The 7,841-nt window shown below is 36.1% G+C and overlaps 1 pseudogene; it reads left to right on the top strand.

The window, feature by feature from the left end:
- The first annotated feature begins 2,539 nt into the window (after window positions 1-2,539).
- Window positions 2,540-7,806, top strand: LOC122302618 (annotated as a pseudogene).
- The last annotated feature ends 35 nt before the right edge of the window (window positions 7,807-7,841 follow it).

Below are 7,841 nucleotides of genomic sequence, written 5' to 3'. Positions count from 1 at the left end.
TATTAAAATACATTTTCCACATGTGCATGAATTTTTTTAAAAATTAAATTTGAAAATTTTGAAAGATGATTGATTGTCATCTTTTACATGTGCATGCATTGATTAAAGGGTTAAACTTTGAAAATATTAAAGATTATTAATTGTCATATTTCACATGTGCATGTTTTATTTGAATATTTTCAAAAGTGATTGATGCTTTTTTAGACTTATACAAAAGGTAGATGATTTTGTTTGAAAAATTTGAAAAGTAAATTGTGCTCCTTTTGTCATATAAAAAAAAGTAAAAGATTAGATTTGAATTTTTTGAAAAGGAAAGTGTGCTCTTTTTGTCATATGTAAAACGTAAAAGATTAGGTTTGAATTTTTTGAAAAGGAAAGTGTGCTCCTTTTGTTATATGCCAAAAGAAAAATATTAGGTTTGATTTTTTTGAAAAAGTGAATGATGTTGTCTTTGACAATTGAAAAAGAATAACTTTTTATTTGAATTTTTTTGAAAAAGTGAATGATGTTGTTTTTGACATGTGAATCTTTTTTAATTTGAATATGAAGTCTTATATGCCTATAAATAGATCATTTGAGAACTTCACATTTACAACATCCAGAGCATACAACATTCATTCAAAACTTTCATTCTCTCTTCTTTAAGCATTGAGCCTTAATCTTTGTTCATTTTGAGAGATATAGTTTGCGCTGTATTGTTATTATTTTACTCATTGAGGAGTGTTTTCTGATAACCTACCTACTATCAGCTTTTGTATCAGAAAAATGGTGTGTATAACCCTTGTGCGTGTATGTTGCCCAGATGACTAACACAAGAGGGGGGTGAATTGAGTTGTATTAAAAAAAATAACAATTATAAATCAAATATATAATATAAAAAATAAACAAAATATGAAATAACAATAAATATAAAGAGTAAGGGTAAGAGAGAAGCAAACTCAGTATGTTAACGAGGTTCGGCCCTACTCCCTACGTTCTCGTCTCAAGCTACCCCTTGAAGATTCCCAAATTCACTATTCAACCTCCTTCAGGTAGAGATAGAAACCTATTACACCTTTGAACAACACCGCTATAAAGAATCCGTGTAGAACACCCTCTACACTTGCAATCACCTTACACGTGGTGATTCAACTATTCCCTGTGTAGAATACTTTCTACACACACAAGGGTTATACACACCCTTTTTCTGAGACAAGAGCTGATAGTGGGTAGGTTATCAAAAAATACTCCTCAATGAGTGAAATAAGAACAATACAGCGCAAACTATATCTCTCAAAATGAACAAGGATTAAGGCTCAATGCTTAGAGAAGAGAGAATGAAAGCTTTGAATGAATGTTGTATGCTCTTGGTGTTGTGAATGTGAAGCTCTCAAATGATCTATTTATAGGCATATGAGACTTCATATTCAAATTTAAAAAGATTCACATGTCAAAGACAACATCATTCATTTTTTCAAAAAATTCAAATAAAAGGTTCTTCTTTTTCAATTGTCAAAGACAACATCATTCACTTTTTCAAAAAAATCAAACCTAATCTTTTACTTTTGGCATATGACAAAATGAGCACACTTTCATTTTCAAAAAATTCAAACCTAATCTTTTACTTTTTGCATATGAAAAAAGGAGCACACTTTCATTTTCAAAAATTTCGAACCTAATCTTTTACTTTTTGTATAAGTCTAAAAAAGCATCAATCACTTTTGAAAATATTCAAATAAAACATGCACATGTGAAAGATGACAATCAATCATCTTTAATATTTTCAAAGTTCAACCCTTTAATCAAGGCATGCACATGTAAAAGATGACAATCAATCATCTTTCAAAATTTTCAAATTTAATTTTCAAAAATATTCATGCACATGTGAAAAATGTATTTTAATGCTTTATGATAAAATATTAATTTTGAGCATTAATCCTAATTTCGAATTTTGAAAAGATTTACAACATTACTTTATAATTTTAATGTGAACTTATTCCCTTCTTGTTCATGCTTGTTTCCTTGATGTGCTTGACTCCATTGTGTAGACAACTTGATCTTGAGACTTCTTCATTCTTTGAATTCATTTGTTATCATCAAAATTCATGTGTAAATATATAATTATACAAAACTTAAAATCTTGAGTTCAACAGTGTAGAAAGTATTCTATACGGAGAATAGTTTAATCACCACTTGTAAGGTGATTGCAAGTGTAGAGGGTATTCTACATGGATCCTTTGTAGTGGTGTTGTTCAAAGATGTAATAGGTTTCTATCTCCACTTGAAGGAGCTTGAATAGTGAATTTGAGGATCCTCAAGGGGTAGCTTGAGGCGAGGAAGTAAGCAATGAGGCCGAATCTCGTTAGTATACTAAGTTTGCTTCTCTCTTACCCTTACTCTTTATATTTATTACTGTTTCACATTTTGTTTATATTTTATATTGTATATTTGATTTATAATTGTTATTTTTTTAAATATAACTCAATTCACCCCCTCTTATGTTAGTCATCTGAACAACACTCAGTGTCCGAGCAACAAACACAGGAACAAACTCCCACTCGAAATGAAAAGATGCCAATGGCAAAAAGGTCAAAAGGTATATCCAGGATCTAAAAGTACCTCAGCAATGAGATATTCAAGAACCGCGGTGGGGTAGATCGGAGCACGAGAGCCTGTCCTCTGAGCGTAGCGACCCTTCTTCAAATACCGAGCAATCCGACCCAAGGGGAATTGAAGCCCAACCTTGATAGACTTCAGACCGACTTGTTCCTGTCTCCACCTCTTCTACCTCTCGCTTCCTTCGTCGTTTTCGTAGCCTCCATCGTTAAGGGAATAAAATGTTCTTCGAAAATAACCGAAACGAAATGTCTTGAAGAGTGAGGAGCGCTAGTTTTGAATTTTAGAGTGGTGCGGAATGGAGAGGGCGGCGGCATTCGAACCGATGAAACGCACGTTTTGATTTTGAAAAAAGAAAAAAAAGTGACACATAAGGTGTGCTACGCATCAGCCGTAAACAGTGGCTGATTCGTAGCATTACTCCCCTTTCCCTGTGCGACATAGCCCCTTCGAAAACCCACCCCTTCGCAGCTCACAGTCTCTTCCCGTCGCAGCTCGGAGCCCCTTGCCCATCGCGACACAACCCCTGGTTTTCTCATGGTCATTTGGTTCAGAAGAATGGTAAAGTAGTGATTTTTTTGTAAGTTCCTGTTGTGGGTTTGCAGCAAATTGTTTTTCAGTATGGTGAGTATTTTTTATATTTCATTATTTATGTTTACAAGCTATTTATGGGACGCAGGGGGCTGATAATGGTGTCTATTTGTGACTGCAAGTCGGAATTAGAGTTGACTTTGTGGTAGGTTTGTGGTGATTGTAGGGAGATCTGAGCGAGGAATAAGGGTAGAGATATGGAACCTCCGAAGGGGGTTTTGGCTACTGTGTGAAACTTTATTTGCTTTCTTCCTTACTTCAGCGGGCTTCTGCTCCTGGGCACCATTAAAGGTCAGTGCCAAATTGCCAACATGTATAATTCTCTTCTTCTTCTTATTTTAAAAAAAATTTGCTCTTTTTTTCCCCCTCTCTCTCTCTCTCTCTCTCTCTCTCTCATGATGTTCTGGAGTACATGAAATTAATAAATCAAAATGATAGCTTCAGAATTCTGCTTCCGTATTCCTGTTCATCTGACCATTAAGCTACACTTGCGTTCCTTGGTTTGGTTCCTTTCCGTAGCATTTTCTTTACGTTTTGAAAGCCGCCTGGAAGCACACGTTCGTTCCGGAAGAAATACCTCAGCTGAAGTGATTTTGCCTTCCTATCCCATGCGCATGAGTCTAACGTGAGTTTAGTGTGATTTCTGAGGTGTCAGCTTCTAAGTGGAGGGCTATTATTACTGGAAAATTAGACAAACCGCTTAGCAGTGAAACTCTGATCGGTATTCAATTTTCAGCGCCCATCATAACAGACGAGTTATGCATAGACGGTGCCGTTTCAGTGCTCTACCCAACATGTTCGACAAAATTCGAAAGAGAACACAGGCATAAACTCGAGCCAAGCAGAGGGACCAAAAAAGCACAAAATCTGCCAGTAGGTTTTGAGATTTATCCATGGAGTCTTTGCCCATCCATCCTCATTTTACAGTTACGAGGTATTGAGAAACTTGCTTTTATTAATATTTGTTGCAAAATTTCTATTCCCATTCTTTACTTCCTGATAATCTCTCTGTTGAAAGTCACGAACTTATCTTTCGTCTTGATGCAGTCATAGGCCCTCATTAAGCGAAACAACTAGAGCGCACCTCTCCTGGAGACCACCCAAGTTCCTAGAATATACAAGGGGCCCCGTGAAAATCAATTACTTGTCGAGAAGGATGTGTTTGAGCAATACAAATGGTGGGATTAAACGAAAGCCACATGAGGTTGGTGAGAGAGACGGCGTGATCATTGTTGACCATGGTTCGCGGCGCAAGGAATCGAATCTCATGCTAAGTAAGTTCTAAACTTAGTTCCTCCTGTCTACAAGTCTTGATTTTTGCCCATCACAGTTATAGTTTTGGTATTTGCTTTTTCAAGTTTATAATTCGGAAAAAGTCTAATTATTCGCTTAACTTATTCATCTAGAGAACAGTGAATCTGGGTTTGGCTTTTAGTTTTTTGGTATTGAGTTCACTATTTACTCTTATATATGAATTTTCAGATGAGTTCGTGACAATGTTCAGAGACAAAACTGGTTACCCAATTGTAGAACCAGCTCATATGGTATTATCTATTTATTTATTCGTTCTTTTTTTTTTTGGAGAAGGAAAAGAATTTAAGACAATGGGTCTTGTTTTCTTTTAGGAAGACATACAAATTTTATTAAAAGAGAGAAGTTGCAGAGGCAGGCTGTTTTATTTCATTAGCCTTTCACGTGTTGTTTATGAAGCTTATATGAAAGTTTAGTCGTTTATTGTGTTGTTTTGACACGGTTAGATTTCAAAGTTGTAGGTTCTTTTGGTGCTACTTGATGCATAGCTTTTTATGAGTTTTATGAAGTTGCATTAAATTTTTTGTGGGCCTTTCTCACTTCGAGACTATCCTTGTACAGTATTTCGTGTTTTTGTTAGTGCGCTTTTCAATAATCTCTCACTCCAATTACCACAATGTTATCTTGCTTGAATTTACCAGCTCAAGCAATATACTTATTTAATGTCCCAATAGAAGGCCCAAACCACATGACTTATACTTTAAAAGGATCAATAAATGATACAATTTGAGCCTTGTTGGAATCTTACAAAGAGTAAGAACTTCTCATTCACAAGTAACGCAGGATCCCATACAACACTTATCCTTATCCTTATCATATGAGGTGTCACAACTTATTTATCAAATTTTATGTTTGTACAATATAGAAGTATTTAGCTTGTTTGGCTCTTTGTACTTGGACCATAGCGGTCGATTTCAATGGTTTAGGGTTACATGATTTCCTTATATCCATTGATCATACCTAGCTATGGCAACTAAACATTGTATCAGGCTTTTGCCTACTTTTGATAATATAATTTATTTACTTCTCAAAAAAAGTATTTAGCTTGTTTGGTGCATTTGTGCACATCTATTTCCATGGAAAAGGAAATGGTAGCCCATTACCTTCCTTTTTTCAGTGCCTCCATAATCAAATGGGAATTATGAGGAGTTTGCTTATAAATCTATTGTTCTTTATACTTGTTTCAACCAGGCAGCATTATTTCCATATTCAATGTGCAGGTTGCTTAAAAATGCCGTGCAATCTTGGTGGGAACTTATGTTGTCTGCAATACAGTTAAAGGATCATATAGCAGCACACACTAATATTTTCGTATCTCTTTTGACAGTGCAACGCTTTAGGAATCCATTTCTTGTTATAGAACATAAGATTCGGTAAAATGTGCACATCCCTTGTTTGCTGATAGTGGTAATTTTGCAAAGGTGGCTATTATCATTGCAGTGAAGCTCACTGCTAGATGAACTACATTACGGCCAGCTTAAAAGAAGTCATCCTGTACTATTTGGAGATTTACAGAACTTTTCTTTTGGGTTTCTAACATGAGATTTCTGGGAGATTTCTAGGTTCTCTCATCATCTCTTTCCAAACACGGAGCAACTGTTTCTCTTACGTCCATTCTTGTTTCTACTTGATGAAAATCGAGGAAAACAGAAATATTTCAGTTTCAGCTATGCTTCTGTGCCCAAAGATTTGCCCATTATGAGTACAATTTGGATTTGCCAGAACTTTCATTGATTGCCCGTAGGTCTTTGTGAGCTCGACATACAGATTGTTTAGTGTACACTTGTGATGTAAATGGATTCTAAGTGAACCATTTTGCTTTATTTTGAAAACCATAATAAAACTTCATATTAGTTTCCCTTTTGTAAATGGTTGATGTATTCATTATTGTTGTTAGGTTTTGGTGCATGTAGCAACATTTCTTGGTGCTCTTTGACTTTTGAGGCAAACACAGTGCTTTCTTGCTTTGCATGGTGCTTTTATTTTTCAGTCCTCAAACCTGGTTCCTCATTTGTTCAGCTATTTCCAATATGACTAGGAGTTGGCAGAACCATCTATAAGGGATGCCTTTGGTTCTTGTGTTCAACAAGGTGCAAATCGAGTGATTGTAAGCCCATTTTTTCTCTTCCCTGGATGACATTGGCATCAGGTACCTCAGCTTACCTCTTGGATAACTTGATTGTGGATTTCAATTAGGATTGATTTCTAGAATGTTCAATATCATAAAAGATAGATTTAGGAGCCCTGATTAATTGCTTTCTGCTGTATGTAATTTTGCAGGATATTCCTTCCTTGACTGCTGAAGCTGCCAAAGAACACCCCCGTGTTTCATATATTATAACTGCACCTCTTGGTCTTCACGATCTTCTTGTGGTATTAATTCTCCTCTTGCCCCTTTCTACAGGGGTGATGTCAGAAATTTTTTTTCTTAAGCTCTGCCAAAATTTCAAACTTCAAACGGGCTCAACTTTATGATTGGGCCACGTGCTCTAGTTTTATAGCTGTTGATGGTCTTTTTAGATCGGTTACACAGAAAGTATCTTCTGCAAATGTTCATTGACTTCCCCCCCCCCCCCCCCCCCCCCCCTCTCTCTCTCTCTCTAAATAGTAAATCCTATGACCTAACTTTAAAAAAAAAAAGAAAAAAACTTTTTTGACGAGAATTAGCACTTGTGTGGGCACTCTAGAGGAATTCCTGCTTGTACTGTTCTTGTTGGTTATGTTTATGTATGGGCAGCGAGTATTTCATTCTAAATTTAAAAAGTTTGTGATTGCAGGATGTCGTGGATGACAGGATTCAACACTGTTTAAGCCATGTAGCAGGAGATACAGACGAGTGTTCTGTTTGTGCTGGTACAAGCAAATGCAGGCTCTATTAAATGTATAAATTACAAAACCGTATTGTATGGGGCTCTCTTATGGTGGGGGGCCATTTCAGCATGAAATATGATAGAAGAATCTGGTTATTACATACGTAGGAGTCAAGCAATTGTGTTTTGGCTGTGACTAGGTGTGCTATTATCTGGAGGAAATCGGGTGAAATGGAAGCTCTTGTCAAGCCCATATGGAGGGTTGTTTCTGATGAATGTCGTTAAAGTGAAGAGTTATGGGATGTTGCTACTTATCTTTGCTGATCTTATGTTCTTCCAATTAAATGTTATCTGATTGCTTCGTATCACCTGAGTTTGCTATGTTGCTGTGAGACTGACTGGAGAAAATGCTCTAATGGAGTTGCAGCGACTGCGAATTTCTTGATGTGGTTGTGTTAGATGGAATAGTGAAATAACATTGACTGTGTTTGATTCGTTATTGTACCTGGTACTTACGTCATGTTATTAAGTGTT

Source organism: Carya illinoinensis, chromosome 3, assembly GCF_018687715.1.
Source record: "Carya illinoinensis cultivar Pawnee chromosome 3, C.illinoinensisPawnee_v1, whole genome shotgun sequence".
Lineage (NCBI taxonomy): Eukaryota > Viridiplantae > Streptophyta > Magnoliopsida > Fagales > Juglandaceae > Carya > Carya illinoinensis.
Note: the sequence above shows the minus strand (reverse complement) of the source record. Positions and strands in the feature narration are given on the sequence as shown.